General features: G+C 29.3%; 2 pseudogenes; both read right to left on the reverse strand.

Moving 5' to 3' along the window:
• Positions 1-1,973: 1,973 nt before the first annotated feature.
• On the reverse strand, positions 1,974-4,331 carry LOC137929089 (NADH-ubiquinone oxidoreductase chain 5-like; annotated as a pseudogene).
• A 7,726-nt stretch (positions 4,332-12,057) lies between these two features.
• LOC137929091 (NADH-ubiquinone oxidoreductase chain 1-like) lies at positions 12,058-12,942 on the reverse strand (annotated as a pseudogene).
• Between the last annotated feature and the right edge of the window lie 5,248 nt (positions 12,943-18,190).

Consider the following 18,190-nt stretch of genomic DNA (forward strand, 5'->3'; position numbering starts at 1 on the left):
ACGCCAGGTGGAGATTTTTCCGCTGGTCGGTTAATTAATTCGTCATAATTTTCTTTTATGACTTTTTTACTCCAAAATTATTTAATTAAAAGTCTTACCTCATACAGTATATACGAAACACCTGATGTTGGTTTGCGCTTCAAGATTTTCTAAGAATGTCTCATTTTCTTCTGAAATTGATATTAGAGACGTAATTCAACTTTTAAATTTTTAAATCTTTGCAGTATCAATGTAACGCTGTGTGGAGAATTTTCCATTAGTCCGATAATAAATTCGTCATAATTTTCTTTTATGACTTTTTTACTCCAAAATTATTTAATTAAAAATCTTACCTCATACAGTATATACGAAACACCTGATGTTGATATTCGCTTCAAGATTTTGTAAGAATGTATCATTTTTCTTCTAAAATTGATATTAGAGACGTAATCTAACTTTTAAATTTTTAAATTTATGCCGTATCAATGTAACGCTAGGTAGAGATTTTTCCGCTGGTCGATTAATACATTCGTCTTAGTTTTTATTTTTGATTGCTTTTAGTAAAAAATTGTTAAAAGACAACTTCAAATTTCGTGCAGTATATACGAAACACCTGATGTTGGTTTGCGCTTCAAGATTTTGTAAGATAGTCTCATTTTTCTTCTTAAAATGACATTAGAGACGTAACCTAACTCTTCAATGTTTAAATCTTTGCAGTATCAATGTAACGCTAGGTGGAGATTTTTCCGCTGGTCGATTAATACATTCGTCTTTGTTTTCATTTTTGATTGCTTTTAATAAAAAAATATTAAAAAGACAATTTCAAATTTCAAACAGTATAAACGAAACACCTGATGTTGTTTTGCGCCTCAAGATTTCCTAAGAATGTTTTATTTTTCTTCTAAAATGGAAATTAGAGACGTAACATAACTTTTAAATTTTTAAATCTATGCCGTACTAATGTAACGCTAGGTGGAGATTTTTCCGCTGGTCGATTAATACACTCGTCTTAAATTTCAGTTTTTATTGCTTTTAATAAAAAATATTAAAAAGACAACTTCGAATTTCAAGCAATATATACGAAACACCTGATGTTGATTTTCGCTTCAAGATTTCCTAAGAATGTCTCATTTTTCTTCTGAATTTGATATTAGAGACGTAACCTAACTTTTAAATTTTTAAATCTATGTCGTATCAATGTAACGCTAGGTAGAGATTTTTCCGCTGGTCGGTTAATACATTCGTCTCAATTTTGATTTTTGATTGCTTTTAAATAAAAAAATATTAAAAAGACAACTTCAAACTTCAAGCAGTATAAACGAAACTCCTGATGTTGTTTTGAGCTTCAAGATTTTCTAAGAAAGTCTCATTTTATTCTGAAATTGATATTAGAGACGTAACCTAACTAGTAAAGTTTTTAATCTATGCCGTATCAAGATAATGCTAGGTGGAGATATTTCCGCTGGTCGATTAATAAATTCGTCTTAAATTTCAGTTTTAATTGCTTTTAATAAAAAAATATTAAAAAGACAACTTCAAATTTCATGCAGTATATACGAAACACTTGATGTTGTTTTGCGCTTCAAGATTTTCTAAGAAAGTCTCATTTTTCTTCCTAAATCTCATCTAAAATTTTGACCTAATTTTAAAAAATAATAATTTAAACTATAAGTAGATAAATTAGGTATAAATCATATTAAACATAAAAAATTTCTTAAACTGTAAGTTTTTAAAAATTTATTCACAGAAATAATTTTTATATTTCTAATTAAATATCCTATTAAAAATCCTAATATTCTTACATAAATTACTATTATTTTGATATTAAAAGGTAAATAAATTATACAAGGATAATTAAAAATTAATCAACTTAACATTCTTCCTACTACTAGTCTTATTCCTAATAATATAAATATTCTCTATAATATTGTATAATCTTCATCATATAAATTATAAACTACTAATAAATTTTAATCATTAATTATTAAATAAAATAATAAACGAATAGTATAAAATGTAGTTAAACCAGTAGAAAAATAATACAAAAAAAAAAAATTATATATTTAAATTTCTTATACTAACCATTTCTAAAATTAAATCCTTTGAATAAAATCCAGCTAAAAAAGGAATACCACATAAAGCTAAATTAGAAATATTTAAACATAAAGAAGTTAAAGGAATATAAAATCTAATTCCACCTATATAACGAATATCTTGAATATCATTTATTATATGAATAATAACACCCGCACATATAAATAATAAAGCCTTAAACATAGCATGAGTTAGTAAATGAAAAAAAGCTAAATCAGCTAATCCTATTCTTAAAATTCTTATTATTAATCCTAATTGTCTTAAAGTAGATAAAGCAATAATTTTTTTTAAATCAAATTCATAATTAGCAGAAATACCAGCCATAAATATAGTTAATCTTGATAAAACTAATAAAAACTTTAAAAAAATTATATGAACTAATATCACATTAAATCGAATTAATAAATAAACTCCAGCAGTAACTAAAGTAGAAGAATGAACTAAAGCCGATACTGGAGTGGGGGCTGCTATTGCCGCAGGTAATCAAGATCTAAAAGGAATCTGGGCTCTCTTTGTTATAGCTGCAATAATTAATAAAAATCTAATAAATTTTATTATAAAATCATTATTTATAAAATTCAAATAAAAAATATAATTTCATCTTCCATAATTTATTATTCAAGCAATAACCATTAAAATTATTACATCTCCAATACGATTAGATAAAGCCGTTAACATTCCTGCATTATAAGACTTAATATTTTGATAATAAATTACCAAACAATATGAAACTAAACCTAACCCATCTCATCCTAAAAAAATTCTAATTATATTAGGTCTAATAATTAATAAAACTATTGATAATACAAATAATAAAACTAAAATAATAAATCGATTTAAATTTAACTCAGAATGTATATATCTTCCTCTATAATAAATTACAGAAGAAGAAATTATTAAAACAAATATTAAAAATAATAAAGATATTCAATCCAATAAAATAGACATTACTACTCTTATAGACCTAAAAGAAATAATTTCTCACTCTAAAAATAAAGTTAAATTCTCCATAATAAAACATATTATAAAAAAAAACTTATTATTCTAAAAAAAAATAAAAAAAATCTAATAAAACAAATAAAATATCTTTTAATGATTTAAAATGAAATTTCATATTTTTGACTCCACAAATCAATATTTTATATTAAATTATTTAAATAAAATCAAATAAAAAAATAATCAATTTTTAAAACTAAAATATTAAGAGGTAATCAATGTAATATTAATATTAAATATTCCCGTGATACCCCTGTGTAAAATCTAAAAATTCCTAAATTATATTTTCCATATTGCGTATAAGAATATAAATATAATCTATAACCAGCTCTAAAAAAAGAAATTATAATCAAAGTAATTATTGATAATCAAGATCATCCTACTACTCTATTAATTAATCTAATCTCTCCTATTAAATTTATTGAAGGTGGGGCTGCTGTATTTGAAGATATTAGTAAAAATCATCATAATCTTATCGAAGGTATAAAATTTATTATCCCCTTGATATATATCTTATTGATATATAATCTTCGTCTTTGTAAACGCTCATAATTAATATTAGCTAAACAAAATATTCCCGAAGAACATAAACCATGACCAATTATTATAATATAAGAACCCACATAACCTCAATAATTTATAGGTATAATACCGCAAATCACTAATCTTATATGAGCTACTGACAAATAAGCAATTAAAGATTTTATATCAACTTGTCAAAAACAATTTAATCTAATAAACAAACCACCTAATAATCTAATAACTACTCAAATAAAATTAAATTTTATTCCAATTTTTTGGAAAAGAATTATAATTCGTAAAAGTCCATAACCTCCTAATTTTAGTATAATTCCAGCTAAAATTATTGAACCTGAAACCGGAGCTTCTCCATGAGCCTTAGGAAGTCATAAATGAACAAAATATATAGGTATCTTTACTAAAAAAGCTAAAATTATAGATAAATATAATAAAAAATAATCTATTCTAAAAAATTTATAAAAATATATAATTATATAATTTAAGTTATGGAAAATAAAAAAAAATCCTATTGTAATAATACTGCTATATAAAAAAGCCGCCAGATGTGAAAGTTCCCGCGGACGTCGTCACAACGCTTAACCTTTCGTTTGTCTCGCCCACTCGTCTCGCTCACTCGCACGGCGTGCACGATACGCGCTCTTGCTTGCTCTTGGCAGGTAGCCAAGACGCGCAGCACGTGCGCCCGCGGCTGTTGGAGTTCCAGAGAGTCGGATTTGAGCCATGGTTCGATGCGCAACCGCGCGTAGGCGAATTATTCATTTTCCGCGCACAAATTGTTTTAATAATTAAATAAACGTTATTCCACATCACACTGGCGCCCAACCCGTGGCCTACACGCTAATTATCGACGAAATCGCGTATTCAACCGTTCGCCATCTTAGCGTCGTAGAAGAATCCCTTCGAAAATTTAACAATTGTGCGTTATCGGAGTGAATTTCGTCAGTGGTTTGCATCTGTTGTTTGCGATGCCGCGTCGCAAGGCTCCAGGCGTCCGTAACAACGTCGAGGATGAGGACTCGGACAGGTTCATGACCGAGGGGCAGCTATCGTCGTTCATGGCGGCGTTCGCCAAGGCTCAAGCGGAGTCAAACCGCCAGCTAATCGAGAGTCTTTTGCTGCGATCGCCGGCCTTCACCACAGGAGCGCCCTCGACATCACCATCGCCATCGTCGTCTTCGGCTCATCCGTCTCCGTCGGGAAACTTCGCCGGTTGCACGGCTCGTTTCAAATTAACACGAGAAAGTGTACAAAGCGATCAGCGAGCAGGGAGTGCGGGATTGCGCGCGCGTGCGACGTGCAACGCCGCCGCCGCCGCCGCCGCCGTCGTCGCTGTACCTGCTATGGTAAGCGCAACGAATGCGCCGAATCGAGGTAAACGGTTTTGTGTTTATTGCAAGAAGAGTGGACATAATCGCGATGAGTGCTCAAGGCTTAAATCTAAAAGTGATCCGCATACAGTTTCGTGTTACGGTTGTGGTATGAAAGGTGTTATTCGTGCTAATTGTGTTAACTGTAATACAAAAAATACGGACACTAAGGATTCGTTCTTTTCATGCGATTTTATGTCAACAAATAGGCATTTATATTCCAAAACCGAGGCATCGCAATGTCAAGCCCATGTTTCTTTTGATTGTAATACTGTTTTTTTAAATTCTGTTTGTAATGTATATGATGTGCCTGATGCGCAGTCAGTGGATAACTCGCGTACCGAGCGCTTGCGTCCGGATGTTTGTACCAAAGGCCGTCCAATTTTGGACATAGAGATTTTTGGCTATCGCGGTACCGGTCTATTAGACACGGCGGCTAAACGTAGCGTTGCCGGATCCACGCTGTACTCCTTGTTGCTTAAGTTAGAGCAGCCGATGCGTAGTAGCGTCATGACTGTGAAACTTGCTGACGGTGTAGTGCGTGACGTGACAGTCAGACTGGTGGACGTTGTGGTGATGCTCGCGGGCGCATCAATACCTATCACATTTATTATTTTTCCAGATGCAGTTAACAATGAAACATTGCTAGGCATTGATTTTATACGTAAAGCTGGTTTGGTTATTGATATTTTTAATGAAACGTGGTTCACAGCTGATCAACCTCAGGTCATTCACCCCTTGCGTTGTGAGAAATCACGTAACTTCATCGGGTGCGCCTCTGCCGACATGTTGCGTTCGGACGAGGGTATGATGCTGTCACCACCTGAAAGAGCAAGCCTTGCGCAGACATTGCAGGAATACGAGGACATTTTCTGAGAAGGGGGAGGACCGACGTCGTTCGCTGAACACCGCATTGACACCGGCACCCACCCGCCGATCGCCGTCCCGCCGTACCGCCTGACGCCTGCGAAAAAAGAAGTTATGGAGGCTGAAATTAATAAGATGCTGTCGGAGGGTGTCATCGAAGAGTGTGAGTCTCCGTGGGCAGCACCAGCGCTGTTGGTACCTAAAAAGGATGGGTCCTACAGATTTTGTGTGGATTATCGCAAATTGAATTCCATCACGAAGGTCGACTCCTATCCGCTTCCGGTGATCGACGATCTACTGCAGTATACTGGCAAAAGTTGTTTCATGAGCACCATCGACCTCAAGGCAGGTTACTGGCAGGTTGCTGTCAAGGAAGAGGATCGCGACAAGACCGCCTTCGTGTCACCATTTGGCGTTTTCAGATTCAATCGTATGCCTTTTGGCTTGCGCAACGCTCCAGCGACGTTCCAGCGCCTGATTGACAGGTTTCGTTCGGGGTCTGCTTTGCAAGGCGTGACTATTTTAGGTTACATAGATGACCTCATCGTGATCTCTGAAAACTTTGCTCAGCATCTACGGGATCTTCGAGCTGTTTTCGATCGCCTTCGTATCTTCAGCCTGTGCGCCAATCGAGCTAAATGCGTGTTTGCTAGAGAAAGTGTTAAGTATCTAGGTCACGTGATTTCGTCTCAGGGCTATCGCCGGACCCTGACAAAATCAGCGCCATTGTCGATATGAACGAGCCGACGAATGTGAAGCACTTGAAATCCTTCTTACAGACGTGCTCGTGGTTCCGCAAGTTCGTGCCGAACTTCGCAAAGGTTGCGCAACCGTTGACTATGCTGACGAAGAAAGATCAGTCTTGGTTGTGGGGCGAAGCTCAAGTCACCGCGTTCTTGGAACTTAAGAAATCACTTACCTCTCCTCCAATCCTCATCCAGCCAGATTATAGTCTTCCTTTTGTGCTTAGGACTGACTCGAGCAGCTATGCTTTAGGTGCAGCTCCCTTGCAGGGGGAGTCGCCGCGCGAGGAGCGTCCGATCGCGAACGCCAGCCGCCTTCTGACTTCGGCGGAACGAAACTACTCAAGCACCGAGCGCGAAGCTCTTGCAGTTGTGTGGGCAGTCGAGAAGTTCCGCGGCTACATCGATGGTCATCCCGTGCGCGTCGCCAGCGACCACCAGCCCCTGAAGTGGTTACTAACCTTGAAGTCTTCTGCAGGTAGATTGGTCCGTTGGGCTATGAAGTTGCAGTCTTTCGATCTCCAAGTGGACTACACCCCAGGAAAGGCAAACGTCATCGCAGATTCGCTCAGTCGACCGCCATGCGTTGAGGAGACTCGAGACACTTGTGGCGTCTGTACGGTGGTGGTTGAAACGCCACGAGGGGAGGCAACCGCTCTTCGTGAAGATCAGCTCGCAGATCCTGAAATCGCGAAGATTATCCTGGGCCTGGAGGGAAAGGAAGAAGTGGAGATTTGTAGGTGGACAGATAGAGGTTATCATATGTCAAAGGGGATACTTTACCGATATACGGAAGCAGAAACGGATGAACCGCAGCTTGTTGTACCAGTCAACCGTCGGAAGCAAGTTATGGTTGAATGTCACGACGCTGCAACAGCTGGTCACGGTGGTATTGATAGGACTTTGCACCGTATTTCCCAGCGGTTCTATATTCCTGGAATGCGTCGTTTTGTAGCGGAGTATCTCAATTCTTGTACTGAATGTCAGCGTTACAAGCCTTCGAATGAGAAGCCTTCAGGCTTGTTGCAGACTCCAGTACCCGCACAGCGCTTCGAAGTTGTAGCAGTAGATTTGTTCGGTCCACTTCCTAAGGGTCCCAAGGGTGAACGTTGGGTCCTTATCGTCGAAGACACCACCAGTAAGTGGGTAGAGCTGTTTGCGCTTACTGAAGCTACTGCTGAAGCTTGTGCTAAGATCTTGATAGAGGTTTTCCTTCGTTTTGGTGTTCCTAGGCGATTAATTTCTGACAATGGTGTCCAATTCGTCGCCGATGTTATGCAGAAAGCCATGTTTGTTTTGGGTGTTAAGCAGAATCTGGTGCCCCTGTATCATCCAGAAGCGAATCCTGTGGAGAGGAAGAACAGGGACCTTAAGGTGCAAATGGCTATCCTCGTGGAAAATCACCATCAAAAATGGCCTGAAGCTCTGCCATTTATTCGTTTCGCTTTAAACACATCGTTGACAAAAGCAACCCAACAGACTCCTGCATACCTGACTTTTGCTCGCAAACTTCGCTCACCAATTGCAGCTCAGACGGACTTGCGTGCAGTTGTCGAAGCGGAGAACTACGTGCCGCAAATCACACCTTATCTGCTAAGACTCGCAGATACTCTCCAGTCCAGCAAAGAAAGTATTGAACACCAACAAGACCTCCGCAAAGCTGTTAAAGATAAAATTCGTAAAAGTGACAGTCTCGACGTCGGCGACCTCGTATTGATGAAAACGCACGTTCTCAGCAACTCTGCAAAAGGTGTCAGCGCTAAGTTCGTACCTAAACGAGACGGGCCTTACGTCGTTCAGAAGAAAGTTAGCCCAACTACGTACCTGTTAGCGTTTCCTGATAAGTCCGACATTACCATTGGGAAGTATCATGTCTCTGACTTAAGACGCTATCATTCGCGAGAGGGTGAATGCACTGTGATTCCTGAGCCTGTGGCTCCAAAACGTCCTCGCGGCCGACCGCGAAAGCTTGTGTCGGTTTGACCAGTTGTGAGGTCACTGGTCCTGGTCAAAAGGGGGAGTATGTAATAATACTGCTATATAAAAAAGCCGCCAGATGTGAAAGTTCCCGCGGACGTCGTCACAACGCTTAACCTTTTGTTTGTCTCGCCCACTCGTCTCGCTCACTCGCACGGCGTGCACGATACGCGCTCTTGCTTGCTCTTGGCAGGTAGCCAAGACGCGCAGCACGTGCGCCCGCGGCCGTTGGAGTTCCAGAGAGTCGGATTTGAGCCATGGTTCGATGCGCAACCGCGCGTAGGCGAATTATTCATTTTCCGCGCACAAATTGTTTTAATAATTAAATAAACGTTTTTCCACATCACACTATTAATATAGGCAAAGAAACAAATAAAGTATAAAATAATAAATAAGCTCCTGCTTGAATTCGTTCAGGTTGATAACCTCATCCAATAATTAATAATAAAGTAGGAATTAATCTTCATTCAAAAAATAAATAAAATAAAAATAAATTTATTACACTAAAAATTAAATATAATATAATTAATAAAATTACAACATTGAATAAAAAAAATTTGAGTAAAATTTTATTTTATTCAAATTTTCTCTTGCTATAATTATCAATAAACAAATTCAAATTCTTAGTAAAATTAACCCATATGAAATTAAATCACAACCTATTATATATCTTAAATATCTAAAATATAAATATTAATACTTAAATTTATAAATAAAAATATAATCACTATTATTATTATTTGAACCATTCAAAATATATATTTTAAAAAACATAAAGGAATTATAAAAATTATTATAAATAAAAATTTTATCATTTTTATAATAAATTAAATCTTTGAAAATAATCATTACCATGAGTACGAATTATAGAAACTAAAATTGATAAACCTAAAGCTCCTTCGCATACTGAAAATAATAAAAAACTATTATTATATAAGTATCATTTTCTATATTATTAAAAGTAATAAAAAAAAATCTTAAAACAATAAATTCTAAACTTAATAAAACAATTAATAAATGTTTATGCTAAGAAGCAAAAATTATATTCCCAAAAATAAATATAATTAAAATAACTATTATCATATTTATTATCATTAGTAGTTTTTATAGTTTAAATAAAACATTGGTCTTGTAAATCAAAAATAAGTCTTTTCTTTAAAAACTACAAAGAAAAAGAATTTCTTTATCTATAATCTCCAAAATTATTATTTTTATTAAAATATTCTTTGATATCATTAAAATTTTTATTTCATTAATAATTATATTATTTTCTTTTACTATATTATTTTTAAATCATCCTTTATCAATAGGATTAATAATTCTTATTCGAACTTAATTTACTTGTATATTATCTGGCATATTATTAAACACTTATTGATTTTCTTATATTTTATTCCTAGTATTTTTAGGAGGATTATTAGTTTTATTTATTTATGTTTCTAGAATTGCTTCTAATGAAATATTTAACATTAATATTTATTTAAAAATATTTTTCTACTTTTTTCCACTATTATTTTCATTATTTCAATAATATATATATATAATATAAATTGACTTAATTTTTTTTTTCAATTATGAAATAAATGATATTCTTAATCCTTATATTTTTTTTAATAATGAAAATAAAATTAACTTATCTAAATTATACAATAATCAAACATATTTTTTAATAACAATAATAATTATTTACTTATTTATTACACTCGTAGCAGTAGTAAAAATTACAAATATTTTTTTTGGCCCACTTCGTTCATCTAATTTCTAATGATAAATAAATTTTTAACCTTACGAAAAACCCATCCTTTACTTAAAATTATTAACGGTTCATTAATTGATCTTCCTTCTCCTTCCAATATTTCTATTTGATGAAATTTTGGGTCTCTTTTAGCTTTATGTCTCATTATTCAAATTTTAACAGGTTTATTTTTAACTATATATTATACAGCAAATATTGAAATAGCATTTTATAGTGTTAATTATATTTGTCGAAATGTAAATTATGGTTGATTAATCGAACATTACATGCCAATGGAGCTTCTTTTTTTTTATTTGTATTTATTTACATATTGGACGAGGAATTTATTATGAATACTGAGATTTTGAGCGAGTGAAGTGAAAAATGTATTTTTTGCTGACCTCATTGACGTGCGGGAGCCAAGACAAATTGGAATCGATGATTACCCCAAGATTCTTTGCAGATTTGCTAAAAGGTATAATAACGCCATCGTAAAGCAATGGACGGATAGCAGTGACAGCGCCAAGACGCTTATACATATATGCGCTCCCAATAAGCAAAGCCTGTGACTTTTTCGGGTTTACTACTAGTCCGAATGACTTAGCCCAAGTAGAGATCCGCTCCAGATCGGCATTGATAAGAGCAATAGCATCATCAAGATCAGAGATTTTAAAATGCCGATAGATCTGCAAGTCGTCTGCATAAAGATGGAAGTTAGACAAAATTACAGTGGTGACTGTGTTTATAAAAACGGAAAACAGGAGTGGTGACAGTACACCACCCTGCGGCACACCCGCACCGAGATCGCACCAGTCTGAGGAGACATCATCAGAGTGGATCCGCTGAGAACGACCACGAAGGTAAGACTCAAACCACGCCAAAGCAAGAGGAGAGACGTTAAGAGAGCGAAGAATAGCGAGAAGGACATCTAGGAAGGACTGTTATTACAAATCTTCTTTCAGCTATTCCTTGTTTAGGAACTATATTAGTAAATTGAATTTGAGGAGGATTTGCAGTAGATAATGCTACTTTAACTCGATTTTATTCTTTCCATTTTTTATTTCCTTTTATTATTCTTATATTAACAATAATTCACCTTTTATTCTTACATCAAACAGGATCTAATAATCCATTAGGAATTAATAGTAATTTAGATAAAATTCCTTTTCACCCATTTTTTACATTTAAGGATTTAATTGGATTCATTACTTTAATTTTATTATTAACTCTTTTAACTTTAACTAATCCTTATTTATTAGGAGATCCAGATAATTTTATTCCTGCTAATCCATTAGTAACTCCTATCCATATTCAACCTGAATGATATTTCTTATTCGCTTATGCAATTTTACGATCTATCCCTTATAAATTAGGAGGAGTAATTGCTTTAGTCATATCTATTTTAATTTTAATTATCTTACCATTTACATTTAATAAAAAAATACAAGGAATTCAATTCTATCCTATTAATCAAATTATTTTCTGAATTATAATTATTACTATTTTTTTATTAACTTGAATTGGGGCACGCCCAGTTGAAGACCCTTACATTATTACTGGCCAATTATTAACTATTATATACTTTTCTTATTTTATTATTAATCCTATTATTAACAAATTTTGAGATAACTTAATTTTTAATTAATATTTAAATTAATGAGCTTGTATAAGCATTTGTTTTGAAAACTTAAGAAAGAATACTTATTATATTAATTTATACTAAAAATATTATTTAATTTAAAAAAAATTTTACCCCAATAAAAAATAATAAAAAATTTAACGAAATAGGTAAATAACCTTTTCAAGATAAATATATTAATTTATCATAACGATATCAAGGTAAAGTTCCTCGCACTCAAATAAATAAAAAAGAAATAAAAACTAATTTTAAATAAAAAGTAATCTAAGTCTATAACCCCCTATATATATTAAAATAAATAATAATCTTATAAATAAAATTCTAGAATATTCCGCTAAAAAAATTAAAGCAAATCCCCCTCTTCTATATTCAATATTAAATCCAGATACTAATTCTCTTTCTCCTTCAGCAAAATCAAAAGGAGTTCGATTAGTTTTAGCTAATCTTGATGATATTCAACATAATCTTAAAGGAATGATTAAAAATAAAAATCAAATTATTTCCTGATAAAAAAAATGATATTAAATTAAAATCTATAATTAAAATTATTCTTGATAATATAATTAAAGCTAATCTAACTTCATAAGAAATAGTTTGAGCAACCGCTCGTAAACCCCCCAATAAAGCATAATTAGAATTAGAAGATCATCCAGCAACTATAACAGTATAAACTCCTAAACTAGTACAACATAAAAAAAATAAAATTCCTCAATTAAATCTAATTATATTAAAATAATAAGGAATTAATATTCATAATATAAAAGAAATAATAAATCTAATAACAGGAGAAAAATAATAAGATATATAATTAGAATAATTAGGGAAAGTATGCTCCTTAGTAAATAATTTAATAGCATCAGAAAAAGGCTGTAAAATTCCCATAAAACCAACTTTATTAGGTCCTTTTCGAATTTGAATATAGCCTAAAACTTTACGTTCTAATAAAGTTAAAAAAGCAACTCCTACTAAAACACCAATAATTATAATTAATATCCCAATAATAAATAATATTATATCTTTTATCATCATTTACTATATATATAAATAATTATATATTCATGACTTCTAAAATCTTTACATTTTTTCTGCCAAAATAGTTATTAATTTATTAATAACATTCATTTTATAAAAATTATTTTTAATATTTGATCCTTTCGTACTAAAATATTATAATTTTCTAAAGATAGAAACCAACCTGGCTCACACCGATTTGAACTCAGATCATGTAAGATTTTAATGATCGAACAGATCAAAAATTTTAAACTTTTGCATTTAAATTTTATCTTAATCCAACATCGAGGTCGCAAACTTTTTTTCTTATAAGAATAAAAAAAAAATTACGCTGTTATCCCTAAGGTAATTTTTTCTTATAATCATTATTAATGGATCATTAAATCATAAATCAATGTTAAATTTTAAAAAAACTTTATTTAATTTTTCTATCACCCCAATAAAATAATTTAATTAATTCTAATTTTAAAATTTATATATTAATAATTAATTAATTAAATTATAAAACTCTACAGGGTCTTCTCGTCTTTTAAAATTATTTTAGCTTTTTAACTAAAAAATTAAATTTTATAAATTAAGTAGAGACAGCTTATATCTCATCCAATCTTTCATACAAGTCACCAATTAAGAGACTATTGATTATGCTACCTTTGTACAGTCAAAATACTGCAGCCCTTTAATAATTTATCAGTGGGCAGATTAGACTTTATATTATTTTCAAAAAGACATGTTTTTGATAAACAAGTGAATATAAATTTTTGCCTAATTCCTTTACTTAATTTTCCATAAATATAAATTTATTATCTATATTTAAATATACTAATTTTATCATTATAATTAATTTTTATTTAATTATAAATTATTTTTTATAAAAAATTAAATATTTAATTTTAAAATAAATTAAATTATTAATAAAAAATTAGAATTTATTAACAATATAAATTCTAAAATTTTAAATTATAAGTTTAATTTATATTATAACATTTTATTTTAAAGCTTATCCCTTAAAATATTGAATATTTTTTAATAAAAATTTAATTAATAAAAATTATATAATAAAATATTTTAAATTAATTTTTTTCTAAAAAAACTAGTTATATTTAAAACGATTAACATTTCATTTCTAATTAATTATTAAAAATAATTATTCAACATTAACTTTTATAATTAATTAACTCTTTTAAATTCGAGATATTTTTTTCATAAAAATTTTTATTAATAAACTCTGATACACAAGATACAATAAATTAAATTTACTTTTATTTTGATTAATTTTCAAATATTTAAAATTTATTTTACAATACTAATTCACTATAAAATTTTTAATTTTTTCTTTATAAATACTTTAACCCCCATTAAATATCTATATTTAAAAAAAAATTATTATTTTTTTATTTATTAATTTTTCCCCCTCAAATTAATTATTAATATAATATCTTTTCAATGTAAATGAAATACTTTTTCAAGCTCTAATTTGTTCTTTCTAGAAACACTTTCCAGTACCTCTACTTTGTTACGACTTATTTCAATTTATAAATGAAAGCGACGGGCAATATGTACATATTTTAATTTAAAATCATTTTATTAAACTAAATAAAATTACATTTAAATCCACCTTCCAATATTTTTTAAAAAATATTATCCACTTAATTATTTCTTATTGTAATCCATTATATTCTTAATTATAATCTGCATCTTGATCTGAATTAATTTTTTATTTAAATTTTAAAATATTATTTTCATAAAAAAATATTTTTTTAACAACGATATACAAAATTAAATAATTAAGTAAATTTATTCGTGGATTATCAATTAATAAACAGATTCCTCTAAATGAACTAAATTACCGCCAAATTATTTAAGTTTTTATAAATAATTATATACTATTTTAGTATTTTAAATTTAATTTTTAATAATAGGGTATCTAATCCTAGTTTTTGAAAAAATTTAATAATTCATATTTTATAATGAAAATTTTAATTTATTAAAATTTCACTTAACAATTAATTATCTATTTTCTTTAAAATAATATTAATTATATACTGATAAAATTTAAATTATTTTTTGTATAACCGCAACTGCTGGCACAAAATTTGTTAATAATTATTAAATAATACTAAATCTTAATTTCTTAAATTTTTAATTTTAATTACTACTATATTTTAATTTTAAAATTATTAAAATAATTAAAAATTAACACTAAAATTTATATGTAAAACAAATTTAAATTAAAATATTTGAACCATAAAAAATTTATTTATATATTTTTTATGGTTCAAATATTTTATTATTTCTTATTTATATTATTAATTTATTAATATATTTAAATATTTATTATAACATTTAAATTAATAATTAAATAAATATTTAATATACACGTATATAAATAAAATTTATAAATAAATTTAATTTGTTTTTCTTATTTAATATAATTTATTAACCATTGCTCATTAATTTTTTATAAATATAAAAATTAATAAATTAAAAATAAGCTAAATTTAAGCTTTTGGGTTCATACCTCAAATATAAAGGTAATTCCTTTTTTTTTAAAAATAAAGTGCCTCAAAAAAAGGATTATTCTGATAGGATAAATAATGTAGAATTCTTCCTTTATTATATTATTTATTGAATCAAACTATATCTAATAATATCAAAAATTATTGTGCTTCTTACACTAAAATATAAATATTAATAAATTGAATTTTTAGTTCTTTATAATCCCCCTATTATAAATTTTTCTAAATATTAATTCAAATAAAATATTTTTTTATTTTATTCTATTTGTTAGAACTTTAATTTCCATTTCTTCTAATTCTTGACTTGGATTAGAAATTAATTTACTTAGATTTATTCCCCTTATTTCTAATTCTAAAAATCTTTTATCTTCTGAAGCAGCTTTAAAATATTTCCTTACTCAAGCAATTGCTTCTATTAATTTTTTATTTTCAATTTTAATTAAAATAATTATAATTAAAAGATTTGAAATTTATTATTTTTTATCTATTATAATTAATTCTTCTATATTAATAAAAATAGGATCAGCCCCTTTCCATTTTTGATTTCCCAATATTATTGAAGGATTATCATGATTTAATTGTTTTATTATTATAACTTGACAAAAAATTTCCCCCATAATTTTATTGTCTTATTGTATAAATTATAACTTTTTAATTATAATTATAATTCTTAATGCTATTATTGGTGCTTTAGGAGGATTTAACCAAACATCTTTACGAAAACTTATATCTTTTTTCTCAATTAATAATTTAGGATGAATATTAGCAGCTTTAATAATTAGAGAAAACTTATGAATATTTTATTTAATTTTTTATTCATTTTTAATTAGAATTATATGCTTTTTATTTAATTTTTTAAATTTTTATTTTATTAATCAATTATTTATAATTAATATAAATTCTTTAATTAAAATTTCTTTTTTAATTAATTTTTTATCATTAGGAGGATTACCGCCATTTTTAGGATTTTTTCCTAAATGAATTATTATTAATTTTTTATTAGATAGTCAACTTTTTTTTATTACTTTTATTTTTATCATAATAAGTTTAATTTTATTATTTTATTATATTCGAATTGTTTATTCATCATTAATATTTAATTATCTAAAAATAAAATGATTTAAATTTTTTTCTAAAATTAACTCATTATTTATTATTAATTTATTAAGTATAATTTCTTTACTAGGAATAATCTTAAGAACTTTTTTTTTATATAAGGTTTTAAGTTATATAAACTAATAATCTTCAAAATTATAAAAAAAGAAATTCTTTAAGCCTTAGTAAAAAAAAATTACTCCTTAAAATTTGCAATTTTACATCATTATTGACTATAAGACCTAATTAATAAAAGAGATTATTTGTCATAAATAAATTTACAATTTATCGCTTATACTTCAGCCATTTTATTAGCGAAAATGACTATATTCTACTAATCATAAAGATATTGGAACATTATATTTTATTTTTGGAATTTGAGCTGGAATTTTAGGCACTTCCCTAAGTTTATTAATTCGAATTGAATTAGGAAATCCTGGCTCTTTAATTGGAGATGATCAAATTTATAACTATTGTTACAGCTCATGCTTTTATTATAATTTTTTTTATAGTTATACCAATTATAATCGGAGGATTTGGTAATTGATTAGTCCCTTTAATATTAGGAGCTCCTGATATAGCTTTCCCTCGAATAAATAATATAAGATTTTGACTTTTACCTCCTTCTTTAACTTTATTAATTTCTAGAAGAATTGTTGAAAATGGAGCAGGTACAGGATGAACAGTTTACCCCCCTCTTTCTTCTAATATTGCACATAGAGGCAGATCAGTTGATCTAGCTATTTTTTTCTTACACTTAGCAGGAATTTCTTCTATTCTAGGGGCAATTAATTTTATTACAACGATTATTAATATACGAGTTAATAATATATCTTTCGATCAAATACCTTTATTTGTATGAGCAGTAGGTATTACAGCTTTATTATTACTTCTATCTCTTCCTGTTTTAGCTGGAGCTATTACTATACTTCTTACAGATCGTAATCTTAATACTTCTTTCTTTGATCCTGCTGGAGGAGGAGATCCTATCTTATATCAACATTTATTTTGATTTTTTGGCCATCCTGAAGTTTATATTTTAATTTTACTTGGATTTGGAATAATCTCTCATATTATTTCTCAAGAAAGAGGTAAAAAGGAAACTTTTAGTTGTTTAGGAATAATTTATGCTATAATAGCAATTGGCCTTTTAGGATTTATTGTTTGAGCTCATCATATATTTACAGTAGGAATAGATATTGATACTCGAGCTTATTTTACCTCAGCCACAATAATTATTGCTGTACCTACAGGAATTAAAATTTTCAGTTGACTTGCCACTTTACATGGAACACAAATTAATTACAGTCCTTCTATTTTATGAAGTTTAGGATTTATTTTTCTTTTCACTGTTGGAGGATTAACTGGTGTAATTTTAGCTAATTCATCTATTGATGTTTCTCTTCATGATACATATTATGTAGTAGCTCATTTTCATTATGTTTTATCTATAGGAGCTGTATTTGCAAATATGGGAGGATTTATTCACTGATATCTTTTATTTTCCGGCCTTTCCCTTAATCCTTTTCTTTTAAAAATTCAATTTTTTACAATATTTATTGGAGTAAATTTAACCTTTTTTCCCCAACATTTTTTAGGATTAGCAGGAATACCTCGTCGATATTCTGATT

This window comes from Battus philenor, unplaced genomic scaffold (assembly GCF_028537555.1).
Source record: "Battus philenor isolate CCGP_79_NKW_IND1 unplaced genomic scaffold, ilBatPhil1.0.hap1 SCAF_40, whole genome shotgun sequence".
Taxonomy (NCBI): Eukaryota; Metazoa; Arthropoda; class Insecta; order Lepidoptera; family Papilionidae; genus Battus; species Battus philenor.